Below are 22123 nucleotides of genomic sequence, written 5' to 3'. Positions count from 1 at the left end.
CTTGTTCTGGGGGTACTAAGGAGAGCTCCTCTGAGAAGGCAGCGAGGCCAGAAGCTAAGCTGATGTGCCTCTATACCAATGTGTGCAGCATGGGAAATAAACAGGAGGAGCTAGAAACCGTGGCACAATTGGGAAAGTATGACCTAATTGCTGTCACGGAAACATGGTGGGATGAAACCCATGATTGGAATATTCTGATTGAGGACTACACGGTTTTTAGAAGGGATAGACAGGATAGGAGGGGTGGGTGAGCTGCCCTTAATGTTATGAAGTGGTTAGATTCCGAAGAGTTGTGTCTGAGGAACAGCCATGATCAGGTCGAGAGCTTGTGGGTAAAAATTAAGGATCTGTCCAGTAAAAGGCATCTAGTGGTTGAGGTCTGCTACAGTTCACCTGATCAGGAGGAAGTCTTCTTGCTTCCAGGAGGTGTTGTACTTGCGGGCTCTTGTCCTGATGGGGGACTTCAACCAACTGGATATCAGCTGGGATTGTGGCATGGCGGGTGTCTGTCGAAGACAACTTCTTGGTCCAGATATTAGATAGACCAACCCAAGATGAAGCCTTACTGGACCTGGTGCTCACTAATGCAGAGGAGATCATTAGGGAGGTTAAGATTGGAGGCAATCTGTGCTGTAGTGTCCATGCCTTGGTAGAGTTTATGATCTTGAAGACTGTAGGCCTGGCAAACAGCAGAGCAAGGATCCTGTGCTTTAGGAGAGCAAAATTCTGGCTGTCAAGGAACTGCTGAGTGGGATCCCCTGGGAAACTGTCCTTAAGGACATGGGCACAGAACAGAGCTGGCAGCTCTTTAAGGACACCCTTCTGAGGACACAATGGCTCTCCATCCCACAGCAGAAGAAGTCAAGCAGGGGAGGCAAGTGACCATCATGGCTGTGCAAGGACGAGTAGCTTAAACTGAGAGAAAAGAGGGAAATGTACAGAAAGTGGAAACAGGGTTGTGTATCCTGGGAAGAATACAGGGATGCTGTGTGTGTCTGTGTGTGTAGAGATAGGATTAGGAGAGCCAAGGCACAGATGGAGCTGAACTTGGTGAAAGGTCTGAAAGATAATAAGAAGGAGTTCTACAGGTAGATAGGCCGGAGGAGAAAGTCCAAGGAGAGGTGTTCCCCCTCTGATGAAAGGTAATAAGGAGCTGGCTTCTTCAGACATAGAAAAAGCTGAGATTCTCAGTGAGTGCTTTACCTGAATCTTCACAGGTGGTCAGGCTTCCCATGTCTGCCAGGACCACAAGCCTCTAGGTGAGGGTGCGGGGAATGGTTTCTGTCCCATTGTAAGAGTGGAACAGATCTGAGACGTCCTCGTGAAACTGAATGTGTGTAAGTCCATGGGTCCAGGTGATATCCATGCTAGGGTTCTGAAGAAGATGGCTGATGTGGTTGCCGAGCTGCTCTCTGTTGTATTTGAAAAATCATGGCTGTCTGGTGAAGTTGCCAGTGACTGGAAAAAGGGAAACATTACTCTCATTTTTAAGAATGGGAGAAAGGAAGACCCAGGGTGAAGTTTATGAGCAAAAGGCACACTCATAATAGGCATCAAATACATATGTATTATTAAAAGGAAAGCATATCAAGTCTCATTTGTGCCTTTGGAAATCACAGAACTTATTTTTGCAACTTTTCTCCCAAATATCCTAGTAGAAAGCATAGCAAATCTAATAAAAGAAAAAAGAAAAAAAAGAAAGAAAACCCAGAAGCAAACTGTAGCTAGAGGCAGAGTAACAAAAATAAGGTTTCCAAACATCTTCTGAATTAAAAACTGTTGGTAATTTTGTTTTAATTAACCATGATGCAGCCAGCATCTATATATAACTCAAAATAAACAATAGAATTAGTCAGCTTTTCAGATGAGAGACTGATCTGTACGTTTTAAGTATGTAGCAACTGCAACTCTGGAACAGATGAACAGATGCAGAAATTCTAGGGGATGATCATAAAAAAGCAAAAGAAAGAAATGAAAGAGACCTGGAGAGTATCAGTAGAAGAAAACAAAGCAATGAAAGACTCTTGCTGTCAGTGCACAGTGAGCAGAATTAGCAGGACATCATTCCTGGCAGCAAAAAGCAAAGGAAATGCAAGCAGAAGGCACAGAAAAGAGATCTGAAGGGAAAAGTGTGAAAAAGGGTACTTCATACTGTCAAGAACGTCTCATTAGTGACCTTAATGAGAACTGCTTCAGCTCACGTCAGGAAAAGCAAAAATGAAGTTAAGACAGTTCAGCAGAAAGGTCAGATAACAGCCAATGTATTTAAAACAAATGATTTACTCAGATAGTTTGAATGTTAACCATGAAAAGTCATTGAAAAGGGACAGGAGGGTGTAAATCCATTCTGCAAAACAGCTGTGCTACTGTTTCGTGTCTCATCTGTGAAATGTTTTTCCCTGTATTGGGGCAATACTCACCTTCAGAAGCCAGTCTAAACCATTTATTGAATGCGTCTTTTCCAATTTTAATCTTACTTCCCAATAACACCTGATCTATATAGTCTCTTGAAGACTTACCGTAATTCCTCCCTTTATTATTAAAGTAGCTATATAATTCATCTAGATTAGAAATAGCAGTCAGACGGTCTCCTATCTTGAGCTCCTATCTTCAAAATTAAAAAAATGAAAAACAAGCACGCGCACACACACACACTCCATGAGGGAACTTGTACCATTCAGGTCTCTAACCATCACTAGACTCTAAAAAAAAAGGCACTGAGGAAATAGTATTCTACAGGTAGCAGTCACTGCCAACTCTCAGCCCAAGTGCAATGAAAACACTGATAAGTCTTACAGTGTGCCAAATGTAAACCTTGCACAAAAGACTTGCTGCAAAGGAGAGGAAGAGATATGCAAAGAGGATATTAAAAGACTAACAATGTTAGTTTCAGATATGCTAATTTCTACTCCCTTGAGATGGCCAACTGGCTTCTCAGGAGAATGATATTCGTTCCGTGGACAGGCAAGGGACACCAGCCACCTCATTAGGAATTCTGTTCTGGTGTTTGACCACCCTCCCATAGTGGTACAAGTTGCAGCTTGTTAAGTTCTGGGGTCCATGACTTTGTATTGAACAGATAAGGGTGGTTGCCAGGGACTTTGTATTGAATAGATGAGGGAGGTTCTGCCAGACTTTGTATTTGGATAGGTAAGAAGGTTCTAATGAGTCTTTAGAATATGTATGCACCTCTGAATGCATAAGAACTGAAGACCTTTTTGTTCAAGGTATGTATGATAGGAGGAGATTATCCTCCAGGCATCCAGCGCTGATGTTAAAGAATGCCTACACTCCAACTTGAGCCTTAGAGAGTTTCTTGATTGACCACTTTACAGTAACAGTGGTAAAGAAAGTTTTTGTCATGATGTAGTTTTATGCCATTCCCATGTCCTGTCATCAGTGACCAGGGAGAAAAGGCTGGCACCTCCCTCTTCATCCTTTTCCTCAGGAAGTCATAGGGAGCAGACTCTGAACTTAGAACTAAAGAACCATAGAACATATTGACTTGGAGAGGAGTCACAAGAATCATCGAGTACAATTCTGGGCTCCGCACAGAACTGCCCTTCTCAGTCTTGATTCAAACTGAATAGACACAGAAGAGTCTTAATTATGTTAACTGGATGTCATATTTATATTAACTGCTGCAGATCATACAAAAGTTTATTCCAGATTCTTTGGTCTGTGTTTCTTCCCACGCACAAAAAAAGTGCTTCTGCAGCAGCAGCAGCAGATTTCCATGCCTCTGGTAATACAGCAATCTTCCAAGAAAAGATTAGAGAAAGTTGTTACATGTCTAGTGATAACACAACAGGACAATTTAAAGAGATTTATTTCTGCTCCATTAAGCCTCTTTATTCTGCATAGCTTAATTTCAGACAGAGCTTTAATACATTGTCAGATTAGATGTTACGTGAAGCACCCAATGCTTAAATTAGCTTCTTTGGTCCTCCCTGTTCCATTCACATGCATGATTTTGTTGTGAGGCAGAACCACCTCATCTATCTGCTCCACTGCACTTTCTAAAGTGAGTGAGATGAAACTTGAGGATTTATACTGTGCTACAGAAATGCTTTAAAAAAAACTCGATGTTTTTCTTTGTAGCAAAAGCTCTTTATAAAGCTAAGAATGTGTTCAAAATAGATTCTTACAAGAAAAAATAAGAATATTTTTATTTTCCTGAAAAGTCTAAAAACTTAAAATTGTCTGTGAATGCTTTATTGGTATCAATCTGGATTCAACCTAATTACATTAATATGCAGTATAGAATCATAGAATTGGTTGGGTTGGAAATGATCTCTAAGATCATCTAGTTCCAACCTCTCTGCTGTGGGCAGGGCTGCCAACCACTAGACCAAGCACTAGATCAGGTTGCCCAGGACCTCATCCACTCAAGCCTTAAACATCTGCCAGAATGGGGCATCCACAACCTCTTTAGATGGCCTGTTCCTGTACCTTACTGGTGCTGGAAAATTTTCCCTTGATGTCCAATCTAGACCTCCCCTCCTTTAGTCTAAAATCTTTTCCACTTGTCCAATCACTATCTACCTTCTAAAAGGTTGATTTTCTTCCTGTTTATAATTTCCCTTTAGATATTGGGAGGACTAATGATGTTTCCCCAGAGCCTTCTCCAGACTGAACAAGCCCAGCTCCCTCAGCCTATCTTCACAATAGAGGTGCTCCAGCCCTCTGATCTTCCCAATTGATTTCCACAGGACCCTTTCCACAAGCCATATTTTTCCTGAGCTGGGGGTTTCGGTCCTGGACACAATACTCCAGATAGGGCCGTGAAGGCAGAATACAGAGGGATGATCGCCTCCCTTACACTGCTGACCACACCTTTTTTTATGTATCCCAGGATACTGTTGGTATTCTGGGCTGGAAGTGCACACTGCTGGCTCATGTTAAGTTTTTCATCTACCAAGACATCTACATCCTTCTCAACAGGGCTACTCTCAAGGGGTGCTTTCCCCAGATTGTATACATATCTGAGATTGCACTGACCCAAGAATAACACCTTGCACTTGGCTGTGTTGAATCTCATTAGGTTTACATGGGCCTATCTTTTGAATTTGCCAAGGTCCCTTTGAATGGCATTCCTTTCTTCTGCCATATCAACTGCACTGCTCAGTCTGATGTCATCTGCAGATATACTGAGGATGTACACAATCTTTGTCGTTGCTGAAAATGTTAAAGGGTACCATTTCCAAGACAGACAACTTGTGACCAGCCTCCACTTGGACATAGAGCCACTGACAGCAATCTTCTGGCTGCAGTAATCCAACCAATCCCTTGTTCACTAAATAGTCCAGCTTTCAAGTCCATATCATTCCAATTTAGACATTGGAGATTTAGATTGCTGCAGAGTGATAGAAGCACTGTATATGTTCAGCATCCTTGTAGTGAACAACATGCCTTGATCTGAAGAGTTTCATGCTTGAAAAATTTGCAAGATGAGGTTCATTATTTTTGCACTAAATCTTTCCAGCTATATCTAATTTAAATTCTCACTCATTTGATTTGTACAAAGGTGACCTTTAAAGAGTTTGATGTGCACAAATGAATTCAATACAATCAATTAAGCATTCAAAATTTCCTCTCAAGTATCCTTTTCTACACTAACTTTCTGCGCCAAACTTCCCTTCGTTCACTCAACTTGCTGCTGTTTTCACATCGCTCCCAAGATAATTATGAAGTTTCTGCATTTATGTATTTCAGAGCATCATCTTTTATCAATGAAGTAACATTTCACAACAAAACATCTGTAATTATCTTAAAAACTATCCACTCAATTAGATCTTGGAAAGAATTAGTGCATTGAAATTTTGAAAAATATAGTAAACCTCTATTCCTTTTTTAGGGTCAAGATAGAAATATACATTTTCAGTATCAGAGTAGTCACTCTAATTTCTGCATTGGAAAATAAATAGTTTTTTTTTTTAGTGCCGTTGTTCTTTCCGGTAAAGTCTCAAGATATTATCACTAATTTTATATAATGGCTACAAAATAATATAGTTTACAACCATATTCACTGCTGAGGCTTCTTCCCACATCAGCACCATATCATATTGAATTTTATAAAAACATGAAAACGTATTGAAATTCACCTGCTTCTCATAATTTGCTGCCATGAAAGCCAACTAATCACTGGGGTTTGCCTGTCATAGAAAGTTGAGCACCTTTGCTTCCAGAAAGGAAGACTATCACTGAGAAATGGACCATTCAAAATTTTTATCGCACAGAGTCAGAAGATGGTCACATAGCTCAATAGTGGATCTGGCTTACTTAAAATGTAGTGGATTAAATGCATGTTATTCTGATATATTTCTATCTCAAGAGCTTTCACAGGCCAAAAGCATATGCAGCCCCACATCCATTCACTATGACTTTTTTTTTTCACTTGAGTTAGTAATTTTCTCATAAAAATCTGTTTTAAATTACTTTGGCCTGATTTTCCAGAGTGCTGCAGTGCTGCACTGAAATGTCTGCCTTTGTAATTGGAACAGCAAATGCCAGTCTTTCTAAAGGGTATTCATACACTTTCAGCTCTGCATCTTCTAGTTCACATCCATCCTGTTATAGATCACTGCAACATTTTGTTAGTTTTCCTGTCAATTAACTTACATCTTTAATTTTCAGTATAGAATACACTGTCTATTTACAGATCACAGACAGTACATACAAAGTTCAAATATTTTTGAATAAAGTATTGCAGATGAATTGAAGATACTACAATCTGCTTCTAAACACTTGCCTAGTTGAAGAAGAAACTAAATTATTACAAAGTTTATTCTGAAAGATTTACTGTATTTATTGGATAAATTGGTTTCAGAGTGAAAAAAGACAGGAAAATCCTAGCAGTCATCCACTGATTATTTACAAGCTTCTTCTCCAGTGAACCTGAATCAGAAAACCTCTACACGTATATAACCAAAGCAAAAGAAAACAGTAGGGATATAAAAATATGGCTATTGGGGAAATAAATACTGTCTAAGCAAATCAAAGAAACAACCTAAGTAAAATCAACAACACAAGGAGCAAAATAATCAAGAACTTAAAAATAAATAAATAAATCCAGGTAATCACAGAAACACAGAGTAGGTAAGAGGAGTGTTTTGGAACTGAGTCCTGCATTCTGTCTCAATTCTTTCTGAGGTTCCATGTCACTGCAAGACTTGCTTTTCAAGACCCAGGATAACATTTCAGGTGGTGTCATAGAGCAAAGGATATGTTTCCAGCCATCTAGTGGTTGTTTTCACCATTGTAAGCACATGGCTTTTGCCACAACAAGTTTGTGGGAGTATGATATAATCCATGTGCCAGCCTCCCTGTATTTACATTTCAGCCATTATCCACCATACCAAAAAGATTTCATGGCTTGCTTAATTGCAGCACATTTCACATTCATGAATAACCTGTGCAATAACATCCATAGTCAATTCCATCCCTCAATCCCATCTATACATTGCATATCCTCTTGATGGCCAGAAGCATAACGGGCCCATCAAGCTAGAAATAATTTATGCTGCCAGTCCAAATCTAGCTGAGCTATTTCCACCTTAGTGACCTGATCTATCTGCTGGTTGTTTTGATATTCTTTAGAGGAAGGACTTGGATATATGAGCATCTACATGACATATCTTTATAACCATCTTCTCCACCCAGGCAGCAATATTTTTCCACAATGTAGTGGCCTAAGTTAGGTTTGTCTCTGCACTCTCAGTTGTTCTGCTTCCATTGCTGTAAACATATGAGTACGAAGGGATCTATAAAGGTCGTCTGGAGTCCAACTAACTTGGAATGAACAGGAATATCTACAGCTAGATCAGGTTACTCAGAGCCCCATCCAGTCTGATCTTGAATCCATCCATCACCTCTCCAAGCAATCCATTCCAGTGCTTCATCACCTTCACTGTAAAAATTCTTTTTTCTTGTATTCAAGTCCATAGGGCATTTGTCACCAGTGCTAAGGTAGACCACTGTCCATTTTTCTCATGCAGCAATGTCTAATGCCAGCTGAATGAAATTCACTTCTGCAAATTGCTTCAATCTGTCCTTTTCTTCAGTAGCTTCTGCAGCTTATCATGTGGGACTCCAACTAGCAGCTTTCCACCTCCAATGCTTTCCCACAGGACCCAGCAGAAAACAGGGTGCATTCTCAGTTTCTGGCATTTTATTACATAGTGGAGCCTCTTCAATGTGTGTCCCTTCCTCTTCTGGGAATATTCCAAAATCTTTGCCTTCAAGTTAATCCATAATGATTTTGAAAATTCCTGAATGACTGCAAGTGTCTGCAGCTGTAGGGAGTACTTCAAATCAACATGAGACAATCAACATTTATATTTGAAAGCATTCCTTTGCAGTTGTTTGCCTTCAACTTGGAAGGCCCTTTCTTGGCTGAAGACTTGAAGAAATTAAACTAGCTTGATACAGGAAACTGGGAGATGATATTATTGTATCCTTTGAAGACAAGATACAAGCTGGTGTCTCCCTGCTTCCTCTTATCTGCTGACTTAAATTTACAAGGCCTGGAGGGCAAGAACAAAGAAGTTCCTGCTGAGATCCTGAAGTCAGAAGCTGTCACTGCAGAAGAGCAGGCTTAACCACTTTGGATGATAAGTAAGAGTTTATACTGTTGTCATCAGTCATTAACTGAACAACAAAACTTTGGACAACCCACCACTACTGAAAATCAGCACCTGACACAAGACATCACTGGATCAAGGAGTGAACTGCTCTGCTTGCTATATTTATATTTGTCTCTCTTTCCCCATTTTTTATATTTTCTCTTTATCTTCTTTTATTATTTTAGTAGTTGTTGCCTAATATTGTTTTACTTGTAATACTTATTGTAATATTTTTTACTTACTTGTAATGCTTATTTATCACAATTAGAAAATCAGCCAATTTTACCTCAGAGTATTAGTTGTTGCTAAGAAAGTTCTCAATAAATTGATGTGCTTTATTCTTCTGAGTCTTGGAAGACTCCATTATGTGAGCAATCCCTTGCTGACTAGGGGCAATATGACCTAGGAGATAGAAAAAGATTCACCTCCCTCAAAACTGCTGTGTGGGATAAGACACTGGGATTCCCTATTCAAGCCCACTGAGTGATCAGTGTAATCTACTTACTCTATACAGCATCAGTTGCATTATATGTAGAGGTTACTCTCCCTTTCAGCATCTAGCCCAGCACAGGCAGTGATAAAATGAGCTGTGATTCAGCACCAACCGCTTCCAAAGAAGGCCTTCATATACTGCCAGTATTTCTTTTTCAGCTGGAGTAGAGAGGGCTTCAGATCCGCCATACCTTCAACTCCAAAAACAGAAGTCAACCTTCAGTCTCCTCTGGTGCTTTCTGCCACAGGATGCAAGTATGGCCATTCTCAACAGCTGTAGTGTAGAACATGTTACTTATACTTTGTCCGGTCCGGACTGGTGTGAGGAATGCTTCATGAACAAACTCCTGTTTGATTTGTCAAAGGTTTGTTGCCTAGGGCCCCAAATAAAATAATTCTTCTGGATCAATTGATAAAGAGTTTACAGTCAGACCGTGATCCAAGAATATGGATTCTCTGGAAACCCACAACACCTAAGAAAGCTTGTGTTTTCTTTTTTTTTATCTGGTGGAGACATGCCAGTAATTTTATGGATCACATCCATAGGGATCTGACGACATCCATCTTGCTGTTTTATTCTTAAGAACTGGATCTCCTGTGCAAGTTCTCTGCCCCTTTCTCAAAACCTCTACTGTGTTCCCCCGTACAATGATATCATCAATGTATTGCAGGTATTCCAGTGCAGTCTGGATCAGCCAATGACAATGGTAGAGCTGTATTTACACCCCTGGGGCACTCGATTCCAGGTGTACTGAAAACTCCTCCAAGTACAAGCAAACTGCGGCCTGCAATCTGCTCTCAGAACAACTGAGAAAAATGTATTGAGAATGTCACTAATGTGGCTAACTTTGACTCAAGTTCATATTGAAGATCTGGCATGACTGGCACAGCGGCGCTTAGTGGTGGTGTGATTTCACTCAGGCCATGGTAGATCACTCTCCGCTGGAATTTCACATTGGTTATATGGGACTACTGAAGGGGAGCTAGTCTTGCTGATAAATTCTTGATTCTCCCGTTGATGAATCTGCTGATGAATGGGAATCAGGGAGTCCCAGTTGGTACAATATTTTCACTGGTTCACAGTTGCAGTAGCAATCAGCACCTGCTGCCCTTCTGCTCTTAGCAACCCCACTCTAGAAAGGTCCTCTGAAAGACCAGGCAAAATAGACAGCTCCTCCATCTCCAAGGCAACTATTCCAAAGCCCACAGATGCCCTTTTGTGGTATCTCTCCAAAGATAATCAATATCAAGAATATACAGAGTCTCTGGGTCAACTGGCAATTGTCTCTGGCAATTGGTAGCTTTTGGCACTCACTTCCAGTTAGGCTCACTTCATCCTCCAATGCAGTTAACTTATATTTCAGTGTCAATTTAGAAATATAGGTGGGTTTTGCTGCTTTATAACTTGATGACATCAGAATACGCTATGCAGTGTCCACTATAGCCTCGTATTTTGGTGGTTCTGATGTGCCAGGCTGCTGAATATTAGTAAGTGCAGAAATTTGCACCTGAGGAGGAATAACCACGAGAGACAGTACAGGTTGGGACACGACTTACTGGAGAGGAGCTGTGCAGAAACAGATAGGGAGAGGTTGTGTTTATGTTCTAATTTTACACTTCTTTTCTGTTTTCCTCAGATCCATGTTAACATTCTTGGGATAGGCTGGCAATGACTGTGCTGTAATTCTATTTGTAGTTTCAGGGATATTCCAGGATATATGTGTGAATAGGGAATTAATACAATACAGTTCCATTACAGATGGCACACTGTATTTTTAGTTCTTGCTGCCTACATGAGGCACAAATGCAATAAACTTCCATGTTCTGAGATCCAGAACTTCAAATCTGGTATCCAAAGCAACGCTCAAAAAATGCATTAATGTGTCTTACGACGATTCAAGTATTTGGGAGAAGTGACTGACACTCCAGAAGACTGTGCTACCATTCAGCAAAACCTGGGCAGACTGGAAAGCTGGGCAACAAGAAGCCAGATGAGGTTTAACAAAAGCGAGCGCAGAGGCTTGCACCTGGGAAGGAATACCCACAAGAATCAGTACAGGTTGGGACACGACCTGCTGGAGAGGAGCTCTGCGGAAAAGGATATGGAGGTCCTGGTTGACAAGAGGTTGGCCATGAGCCAGCAGTGTGTCCTGGTGGCCAAGAAGGCCAGTGGGATCCTGAGGTGCATTAAAAGGAGTGTGGCCAGCACGTCAAGGGAGGTGATCCTTCCCCTCTACTGCCCTGGTCAGGCTTCATCTGGGGTACTGTATCCAGTTCTGGGCAACCCGGTACAAAATACATACAGATCTCTTGCAGAGAGGCCAGCAGAGGGCCACAAAGATGATAAAGGGCCTGGAACATTTCCCCTGCGAGAAAAGGCTGAGTGACCTGGGTCTGTTCAGCCTAGAGAAAAGAAGACTGAGAGGGATCTTATTAATGTTTATAAATGTCTTAAGTGTGAGAGTCAAAGGGACATGACCAACCTCTTTTCAGCAGTCTGTGGGGACAGGACAAGGGGAAACAGCCATAAACTTGAGCACAGGAATTTCTGCACCAATATGCAAAGGAAGTTCTTCACAGTGAGGGTGATGGAACAGTAGAACAGGCTGCCCAGGGAAGTTGTGGATTCTCCTTCTCTGGAGATATTCAGGACTCTCCAGGATGCCTACTTGTGCAGCCTACTGTAGGGAGCCTGCTTTGTGGTGGGGTAGGACTTGATGATCTCTGGAGGTCCCTTCCAGCCGTTCTGTTTTTCCATCAGTCCACACAGTCCAATAAATCTGGCTGGAGGCAGGGCCCCTCTTGTTCTGGTTGTTGTATTTATTACTTATCTCTTGTGTATGAGAACCAGAAGGCTCATTGGCAACCTCAGAGATAAAATCAAACTAACTTCTCAGTCTGGAGAACCGCGCGCTGTAATTCTGAGCTGCTGTTTTCCTGGAAGGACCCTCTAGTGTAATTGTTTTACACTGCAACTCATGCACCCATGCTTGTAGGGCCAAAGTGGGTTTCCATCCCACTTCCTCATATCTTTTACATGGTTACGTAGTCAAAGACATAGAATAGTACAAGGTGTGTACCCATGATATTCTCTCCCTTGAGCTGAGGAATGCTTATTTCTAATAGCTGAGACATTGATTTGTACAGGTGGAGAGCAAGATGTATTGTCTTTGAATTGCTGGTACTCCAGGGACAGTTTTTGCACAACTGAGACACAGGCCATGGGGAGGAAGAGTGACTGTCTTCATATTGTCACAGTAGGTTAGCCACTTCATCCACCACTGGTTTTTCATTGCCTTTCCAGTTCATTCCTTCCTTGGTGGTAGTATACAATGATGGCACAGTCTGCGTTACACTCCACCACCTAAGTCGCATACACACTGATGCCATCTGGATCTTGGGAGTTGGTGTTATTATCAAGTTAATTCCATACATCATCTCTGCAAGAGCTAGTTCCGTCAACTGCTGAATGCCTTTCTCCGTGGTGGTCCATTTACCTGAGTTTAATACCAGGTCTCCCTTGAAGAGATATCTTTCCTGCATGGCTGACAAGAGTCACCACCAGAGGGTGAAAGACTTTGTCCTTTTTCCAATTGCTTCGTCACTGACACTTTCCCTAGAAAGAGATCTCAGCTAGTTGGCTTCACTGTCCACTATGTCCAGGCTAATGGCTCCACCATCCCATCACTGGAACAGTGAGGTGGCAATGTGCTCAACTGTGCCATGGATGATGGCCATAATCCTTACACAAATCTCACAGCTCACTCAATGTTAGGAGTTGGATGGCTTCTGTCTCTTCTTTCTCCTACCATTTTTGTAACGGCCTCACTCCAACTTCTTCTCTGAACTTACAAGCCATACAAGAACTTACATTCTGACTTTTGTAGACATGTTATTCATCTTGTTTTATAGGGTCAATTGATACTGGTACTGGTTGGTTTTCTGGTTGAACTGTGAGGCTTGTCACAGGAATTGGAGTGGGCGAAGGACTGGTTATGAAGATCATCGCACCTGCAGGGCCCGTCATTAGGGTTAGATCAACTACTGGACTGTCACAAAGGTCAGAGCAAGCTCCAGGGCTCATTGCGGGGACTGGGACAGTTGCAGGATCTATCACAAGGGTTGGAACAGATGCAGGGCTCATTGCAGGGGTTGGAGCAATGATAGGTAGCAATCTCTGGGCACAGTGCACCTGCCCTGAGAGTTTTCTCTTTTTCTGGCTGCAATGCTTGGAGCAGCTACAGGACCATAGTAGGGGTTGGAGCAACTGCAGGATCTGTTGCAGAAACCACAAGGTCAGTCACAGGATTTGGAGAGTCTGTTACATTGTATCAGATTCACAGAATCACAGAATCACAGACTGGCCCGGGTTGGAAGGGACCTCAAGGATCATGAATCTCCAACCTCCCTGCCACAGGCAGGGCCACCAACTTCCACATTTAATACTAGACCAGGATGCCAGGGCCCCATCCAACCTGGCCCTGAACACCTCCAGGGACGGGGCATCCACAACCTCTCTGGGCAGCCTGTTCCAGCACCTCACCACTCTCTCTGTAAAGAACTTCCCCCTGACGTCCAACTCAAATCTTCCCTCCCTCAACTTAAAACCATTTCCCCTTGTCCTGCTATTATCTGCCCTTTCAAAGAGTTGATTCCCCTCCTGTTCATAGGCTCCTTTTGGGTTCTGAAAGGCTGCAATGAGGTCACCCCGCAGCCTTCTTTTCTCCAGGCTGAACAAGCCCAGCTCCTTCAGCCTGTCTTCATAAGGGAGGTGCTCCAGTCCCCTGATCATCTTTGTGGCTTTCCTCTGGACCCTCTCCAACAGCTCCCTATCCTCCTGGTCTTTCTTGTACTGGGAGCTCCAGACCTGGACACAGTAGTTCAGATGGGACCTCACAAGAGCAGATTAGAGGGGGACAATCATGACCCTGTCCCTGCTGGGCACCCCTCTTGTGATGGAGCCCAGGATACCATTTGCTTTCTGAGCCACAAGGGTGCCTTACTGGCTCATGTTAAGCTTTTCATCTATCAAGACCGCCAGGTCCTTCTCTGCAGGGCTGCTCTCAAGAACTGCTCCTTCCAGTCTGTATGGGATTCCTCTGGCCCAAGTTCAAAACTTTGCACTTTGCCGTGTTGAGCCTCATCAAGTTCACCCAGGCCCAGCTTTGTAGCCTTTCTAGTTTCAGAAGCATTTTCATTCCCTTGAGGAGTGTAGAATATAGCTTAGTAGAAATAGGCCAGGCACCAGCATGCTGCAATGATTTACATCATTTCAGGATTACCAAGGCAACAGCAGACCTTTTCCAAATGTTCTACAAGTTTTTCAGGACTTCCAGTAGTTCAGAAGTAAAGGCCAAATCACTGGGTGTCAACGGTTTACGGGCTGGTTCTGCCCGGTTCCATGACGACCGGGGCGGAGGGATCTGCAGATCTGCGCCTCCGGAAAAAAAGGAAACAGGGGACCCCAAAATAATTAAAACAGCAGCACCGATCTGAGGAGAAACAAACTAATTTACTAAGTATATTATCGGAATGCAAGATAACACACTGTAATACAATATAATCAGAATTGAAGCTAATAAATCAAATATAATGAGAGAGAGAGAGAGAATGTCCGAAAGGTGGATAGGCCTCACCACAACGCTGAGGTGAGATGCACAGTCCAGTTGAGCAGCAGGGAGACGGGAGCAGCGCCCACGACGAAGGGCAGGCGAGAAAGAGCATCAGGTGACCTTGCCAGGAGTTAAACCTCCTCTCCCTGACCGCAAGGTCCCCTGGGGAATGTAGTTCTTCTTCTCTTCAGGGCAGGTACCCAGGACTTGAGCATTGACAGTTAAAGTCCCAGTGCCCCACATGATGTTATGATGTGGAATACCGAAAGCCAAAAATCACAAAACCATGACACTGGGGGTGCCCACTGCTTTAGGCACTTGCCCATACTATCCCACACTCCCTGCCACTCATAATTATCCCACCTTGGGGCAGATCTCTGGGTACCATTCTGATATAATTTTGTAATCTTAAACATAACCTGAAACACATTCATATCACATAGCAATAGGAGCATGAATATGACAAGGATATTCAAAATTCTCGAGAGCTATTGTAACTAGTCTATGGAAAGACATAAATTTAAAAGAGAAAGGGAAGTAAAGCAAAGTGTATAATTACTAATAGCATTAGCGATATGGTTTCCAAAATCCAGAGATGACTGCAGTGCCAAATTCACATACCACATTAGTTTCTCTGTTGCCAATTTTATCATAACATAAGCCAAGGCCACACAGTGGAGAAAAATAAAAACCTTAACCAACCCCTGGAGAAGGCGAAAAACACAGCAGGGAAAATAAACAGCAAGTGAGGTGCTCCACAACATAATTCCATGGAATGATTCTTGAAAATCTCCATAAATAGTGAAAAAACTAGCATAATCACTAGCAGTTGTCAAACTACCACTACACCTCCATGATATACAGGTCCACTGAAATCTGCTGTTATCTCAACTCTTTGGACCCAACATTGGATGCCAAAAGGACTGCTGTGGTTTAACCGGGCAGGTAGCTCAGCACCACACAGTTGTTTGCTCACTCCACTTTCCAGTGGGATGGGGAAGAGAATTGGAAAAAAAAAACAAAGTAGAACTTGTGAGTTGAGATAAAACTATTTACTAAGACAGAGAAAATGAAAAGGGTGATAGTTATGACTATATTGATTAGTACAGCTGGAGAGCTATATACATAGGTATGTAATGAGTAATCCACAAGCAATTGCTCATCACCCACTGATCGATGTCCAGTTAGCCCCCAGGGAGGAGAAGAGCAAGACTAACTCCCACTGCATTCAAAACTGTCCTTCTGCATGATGTCACATGGTATGGACTATCCATTACCCAGTTTAAGTCAGCTGTCCTAAAGCTGTTCCTTGGCCCCTCCCACCAGCTCTTTGCTGAAATATTGGAATGGCCTTGTCTCCATACAGCACTGCTTAACAATAACTATAAACACTGGTGTGTTATCAACATTTTTTTTTCCTAGAAACAAAACTTAACATCATAACAGACACTCTGAAGAAAACAATTCCATCTCAGATGAAACTAAGAAAAAGGAAAAACTAGATGCCATCTACTCCAACAACCTCCCTGTGAGTAGATCTAGTTAGATGGACTGTGTCATGCTGTGTTCTGGATACCTCCATGGATGGAGAATCCCTGGGGCCTCTCTTCCAGTCTTTGATCACAGAGCAAAACTTCCAATGCTTAATCTGAATTTCTCTGTTGCAGTTTTTATCTGCATCCTCTCCTCTTACCACTGTGTACATTTAGGAAGAGTCTTGTACCATTAAAAAGCTGAAGACTGCAATGAGATTTCCCCGTTACACTTCTCTAAATTGAACTATCTCAGCTCTCTGTCAGGCTCATTTAATATGTCAAATTCTCCTGCATCTTGATCATCTAGGTCAAGAGTCCCTTTCTGGGACTCATTTCAATTTGTCTACATCTTTCCCTTGTATTTGAAAATCCAAAACTGAGAACAGAAGAGTTACAGATGTGGAAATTAAATTCAGCACCAGTCACGCTGATACTATTAAATTATATCAAACTGTGTATCAAACAGAGAATCTGTGAAAGAAATGTTAAATAGGAAAACAGAGAAATTAGAGAGCCAGTTTCTTTTTTATACTCGCTCTCTGTGCTCACTACAGATTTGGAATGAAGAAAGGGATTTTGAGGACTGTGTTTTAGTTCCATGGTTCCATCTGACTTCAATCTGCAAGAGCTTTTAGGGCACTATGCCCTATTAGAATGATTAAATATTACTGTAATAATATTATTTGTAAATGCATTTATTTTTGTTGCAAAGGATAGATAAAGTTGGACCTCTAAGGAAATTAAAGGCTGAACCATATCAACTGTCCTAATAATAAATAAAGACTTTTTTTGGTAGCACAATCAGGCTCCTCCCAGCCTGTCTTGGATTTATTGAAGGCTTAGTTCTGGAACACGACTTTGGAGCCAGGCCTTTTAGTACTGCTAAACTGAAGACAAACATATCAATGGAGAGTCCAATCCCATTAAAACCTCTCGTTGTCTCTATATGAGTGGTACAGTGTAAAACGTTGGTTCTTTTAAGGTACATAACTTCTGTGTTCCTATGTGTGGAGCTCTGTGCAGTGTACTAGTGCAGATCTTCTGTTGCACAGGACATGGTGTTTTTAATTTCTGAACCAAGAAAATATCCCTATCCCCCATGGAATATTGTACATCCTTGGCTCTTCTTCATTTATTGATTGATACTGTATACTGTTGACAGAAATGAAAGACATTAGTAAGAAAGATCCATATCTACATTATTTCAGGATTTTTTTTTTCCAAAATTACTGATAATACAACAAGGACTACAAAAATTAGTACCACATTTGCAATATAGGCAATTCAGAGGCAATTCTTTATTTTTTAACGACTGTCTCCAAAAGCAGAAGTGCAGCAGGAACACACATCGGAAAAGAACACATCGGTATCCATTTTTGTAAACAGAGCAAGTAAACTATGTGCATTGTACATCAAATTGTATAAGCGTACTTAAAACTATTTGACTACCTATGGATACAGCCTCTAATTCACTTTTTGATAGTGTCTCCTTAGGTAGCTTAGGTACTAAATGGAAGTTATGAGCCTCAGTCCTTTACAAAATTCTCAAGTAGTCACTGACCTACTTGATTAAGCAACCAAGAGTTTTTGCAAGACTTTAAAAAAAAATCTATTTATTAAGGAGAGTTGGAATACCAATCCCAGTGATAAGAACCTCAAACAGTGATACAGTTCAACTAGATCAGATCAATGACATTTCAGTGAACCCAGGACAGCATTTTCAAAAGACCTACAGTTCTATTTTTGAAGTAATTTGCGGACTTGGAAGTTCAAATTCCACTGAAATGTAATGTAACTCCAATTCACTTCTGAAGACTTTTAAAGTTTGATTAATAAGCTTCCAAAGACCAAAATCTCACAGGTTTCAGTGGGAGATTTCTAGGGATTCAATGTTTTTAAGCAGTGTGGCATATATTTCTTTGTTGAAAGTGGGATTGAGACTGCTTTGAAGATGTACATATGTCCCAGCAAGAAAGTTCTCCAAAGCAGCATTAAAAGAAACCAGGAGGAGAAATGAACTGCTCTTCTGAAAACAAATTGCTTAGCACTGGCTGCCATGTAGAATAGGTTAGTTCATTTAATGTCCTTGCTGTAATATACAACCTTATGTCCTTGTTGAGTTTACTCATGGTAATTGCGCCGACAACTCTGCATTGAATTGAATTCTTTGTCCTATAAACAACAGAACAATGGAAAATGTTTCATATCATTAATATTCAAAATTGATATAGTAAAAAATATTTTAGTTGAGCAAACAGGTGGAAATAATTTTATATTTTAATTATGTACAGGATCTGGCTGAGATGGAGTTAGTTTTCTTTAAAAAAGCTCATATAGTGTGTATATCTTGGCTTTCTGACCAAAACAGTATTGGTAATACACTAGTGTTTTAGCTATTGCTGAACAGTGCCTGCACAACAATTTCTCTGTTTCTTGCTTTTTTCCCACCCCACTAAGTAGGCTAGTAGTGTGCAAGAATTTAAACTGATGGGCAAAGGGAACAGTTTTGCAGGGTTACTGTAACTTCGAAAATGCTGAGTGATTGCTCTTGCACCACTTGGGTATTTTTTCCCCTTGCACTTATTAAATTGTCCTTATGTCCTGAGAGTTTTATCACTTTTGCCTTTCTGATTCTCTCCCTCATCCTATTGTGCATTTGTAGGAGACTGTGTAGAGCTTAGCTGTCTGCAGACTGCTAATCTGCAAAAAAACAGCCCACAATTTTAGGTTCAGAATTTTAAATTGTATTTAGAACCATAGAACCACAGAGTCATAGAATTATAAAAATGTTTGGTTCAGGAAGTACCTTTAAAGAGCTAGTCAAACATCTCTTACTAGATCAGGCTGCACAAAGCCTCACCTAACTTGGCCTTGAATACTTCCAGGGATGGAGGATCCACAGTTTCTCTGGGCAACCTGTTACAGTGCCTCACTGCTCTCATAGTGAAGAATTTCTTCCTTATATCTAATCTAAATCATTTCCAATTTAAAATCATTGCCCCTTGTCCTACAAGCCCCTTAAAAAAGTCTCTCTCCGTCTCTTTTATAAGCCCACTTTAAGTACTGAAAGGCTTCAGTAAAGTCTCCCTGGATCCTTCTCATCGCTTGGCTAAACAATCCTCCTCAGCATTTCTTTGTAGGAGAAGGGCACTCATCTGGACTTTTCATGTCTCTCTTATGCTGGGGGCTGCAGAACTGGATTCCAGATGTGGCCTCAAGAGAATACAGTAGTAAGGGACAATCACATCCTTGACCTGCTGGCCACACTTCTTTTGATAAAGCCAAGGATATGGCTGGCTTTCTGCAATGTAAGCAGAAAGTGCCAGTTTGTGTTAAGATTTTCATCAACCAGAATACCTAAGTTCTTCTCTGCAGAGCTGTTCTCAATCCATTCATTGCTTAGCCTGCATTCATCTTTGTGATCGTTCTGATCCTTGTTCAGTTAAGTTGGTTCTGGAGTTTCAGACAGAGTTTGAAACAGCCCACAAGGCTAGTCACCATAATAATAATATAATGCTACTAAGAAGAACAGTGTATGAAGTGCCTTAAATTGTGCAAAATGAAGCTATTTGAGCAACAGTAGTAATAGCTCTCAAGACAGTCCTTGTAAAACTTATAAAAACAGATTCATCAGTTGAACGTATTTGGTTTGTTTTTATTATCTTTGATCTTTATATGAAATCTATCACTGCATTACAGAAGCCTAAGGTCAGAATTCAGAATTTTCCTTCCAGATCAGCTCAAATGGTCTTCATCCCCATATTCATCACTCATATCTGTGTACACAAAGAAGTGGTAGGGATCCAAGCACAAAAGTGCTGGGCTGTTCTGCAGAGATTAGGGAGACGGCATTCCAAAAGGAGGAAGTGGAGGAGAAATCAGTGCAGATGCTTATTATAACGTAATTCTGTTGTACTCATCTAGTCAACCTGCTAGGGATCCCAACTCTTTGCAGCTGTGTAGTTGTTGCTTTGAAACACTTTTTGATTCATGTATTTTTTTCTTTCCCAATTCAAAGAGCATCAAAGTAAAAAGTTCAAAAAAATCCCCTTATTGCAATAATTTCTGTGTGCATGGAAGTGAATTTCTCACATGTCACAGCAGGTAATATTCACATAAAGTGTCTAATAAAATTCAAAGAAGTATCATACTGTCCAAATAGCTCAGCTTAGGGAAAAGCTACTTGACTGTTAGTGGCTTTTGCATCTAAAATTGGCTCAGGAGCAGAAACAATTTTACTCCTGTAAGGTCTGGTGTTCTCTGGAATGGCTCATGGCTGAGAGGTAAGAGTCAGTGTTGTGGGGTAACCCCATAAGCAGCTTAGCACTGCACAACCACTCAATCATTTTTCTGAGCTGGTATGGGAAGAGAACTGGAAAGATAAAAGTTCAAAAATACACAGGCTGATTAATAAAACAGTTTACCAAATAAAATTAAAGCTGCATGTACAAGTGAATTAAAACAAAGAATTCATTCTCTGCTTTCCATCTGCAAGCAAATGTTCAGCCCTTCCAAAAAAAGTGAGGCTCATCACAAATAATGGCTTTTTGGGAAGGCAAAATCGTCACCTCAAATGTCCCCTTTTCTCCCTCTTTATCCTAGCTTTTATTGAAATATGATGCCATATGGTATGGACTGTCTCTCTTATCAGCTGTCCTTGGGTTAGCTGTCCTTGGGTCAGCTCTCCTGGCAATATCCCCTCCCAGTTCCTTATAGGCAGTATCCCTAACCCAGCTTCCTAACTGGCAGAGCAGCACCAGAATTAGAAAATTAATTTACTCTGCATAAGCATTGCTCTGCTACAATGAAAACTGTTATCAACACTGTTTCCATCAAAAATCCAAAACACATACAAGTTTCTGAGAGGAAAATTAACTCTTTCCCAACCCATGACAGTAAAATTATTAATCACAGAAGAATCCAATGAGATCATCCATCTAGTTCTCAGAAGCGAGAACTTCAGTTGATACTTACTAATGGAGAGAAGGCAGCCTTTTTTTCACCATCTGTAAGGCTGAATTAATGGATTAGCCTCAGGAGCTACGGATGATATCCTTGTAGGAAGTGAGCAATTGACACCAGTAAAAACAATGCATGACAAAATAATTAAACACTTACAAAAGTCGAATCTGACCAGACAAAATTCAGTCCCCACCTGGTGAGGTAAAATTCTGGGGCATTTGGTGGAAAAGTGATAGGGCCTGTATTCCACAGGATACCCTCTCAGGCTTGGGCCAACTTAAAAGGTCAGAGAATAAAAAGGAGTTACAACATGTTCTCGGTCTTTTGGTTTTCTGGAGAAAGCATATCCCCGAATTCTCTATGGTTGCACAATGGTTATATGATTTACTGTGGAAGGGAGCCTCATTAGAGTGGACCCAAATACATGAGCAGACCTTGCAGTTCCTAATATTGGAGGCTGCTACCCACCAGGCTTTGCATCTCATCCATCTTTCCAGCCCTGTTAAAATAGAATGGATTAATCAGGATGGGCTATACATCTCTGGCAAAAGGGTCCAGACGATCTCATTAGACCTATCGGATTTTATTCCTGCAGCTTCAAAGATGCAGATAAACAATATTCTCAGCGGGAGAAGGGCCTGTTTGTTGTTAGCCTGGCTATCAAGTTATCAAGTCAGCAATGTCTGGCACTCCTCCACCTGACAGGGTGGCACAATGTGTTTCTATCTGAAAGTGGTATGCTCAAATCGAACATTATTGTAATATCTTTACAGTCACAGAGGGTGTTCTGAAACCACTTGCTATACAGGATGATATTCCCTCTGCCACTAATACTGATCCTCTCCCCTCATCCAGACTGCTACCGCATACTCAGACCAGTTACAGAATATCTGGTTCA

Source organism: Tetrao urogallus (assembly GCF_951394365.1).
Source record: "Tetrao urogallus genome assembly, chromosome: Z".
Lineage (NCBI taxonomy): Eukaryota > Metazoa > Chordata > Aves > Galliformes > Phasianidae > Tetrao > Tetrao urogallus.
Note: the sequence above shows the minus strand (reverse complement) of the source record.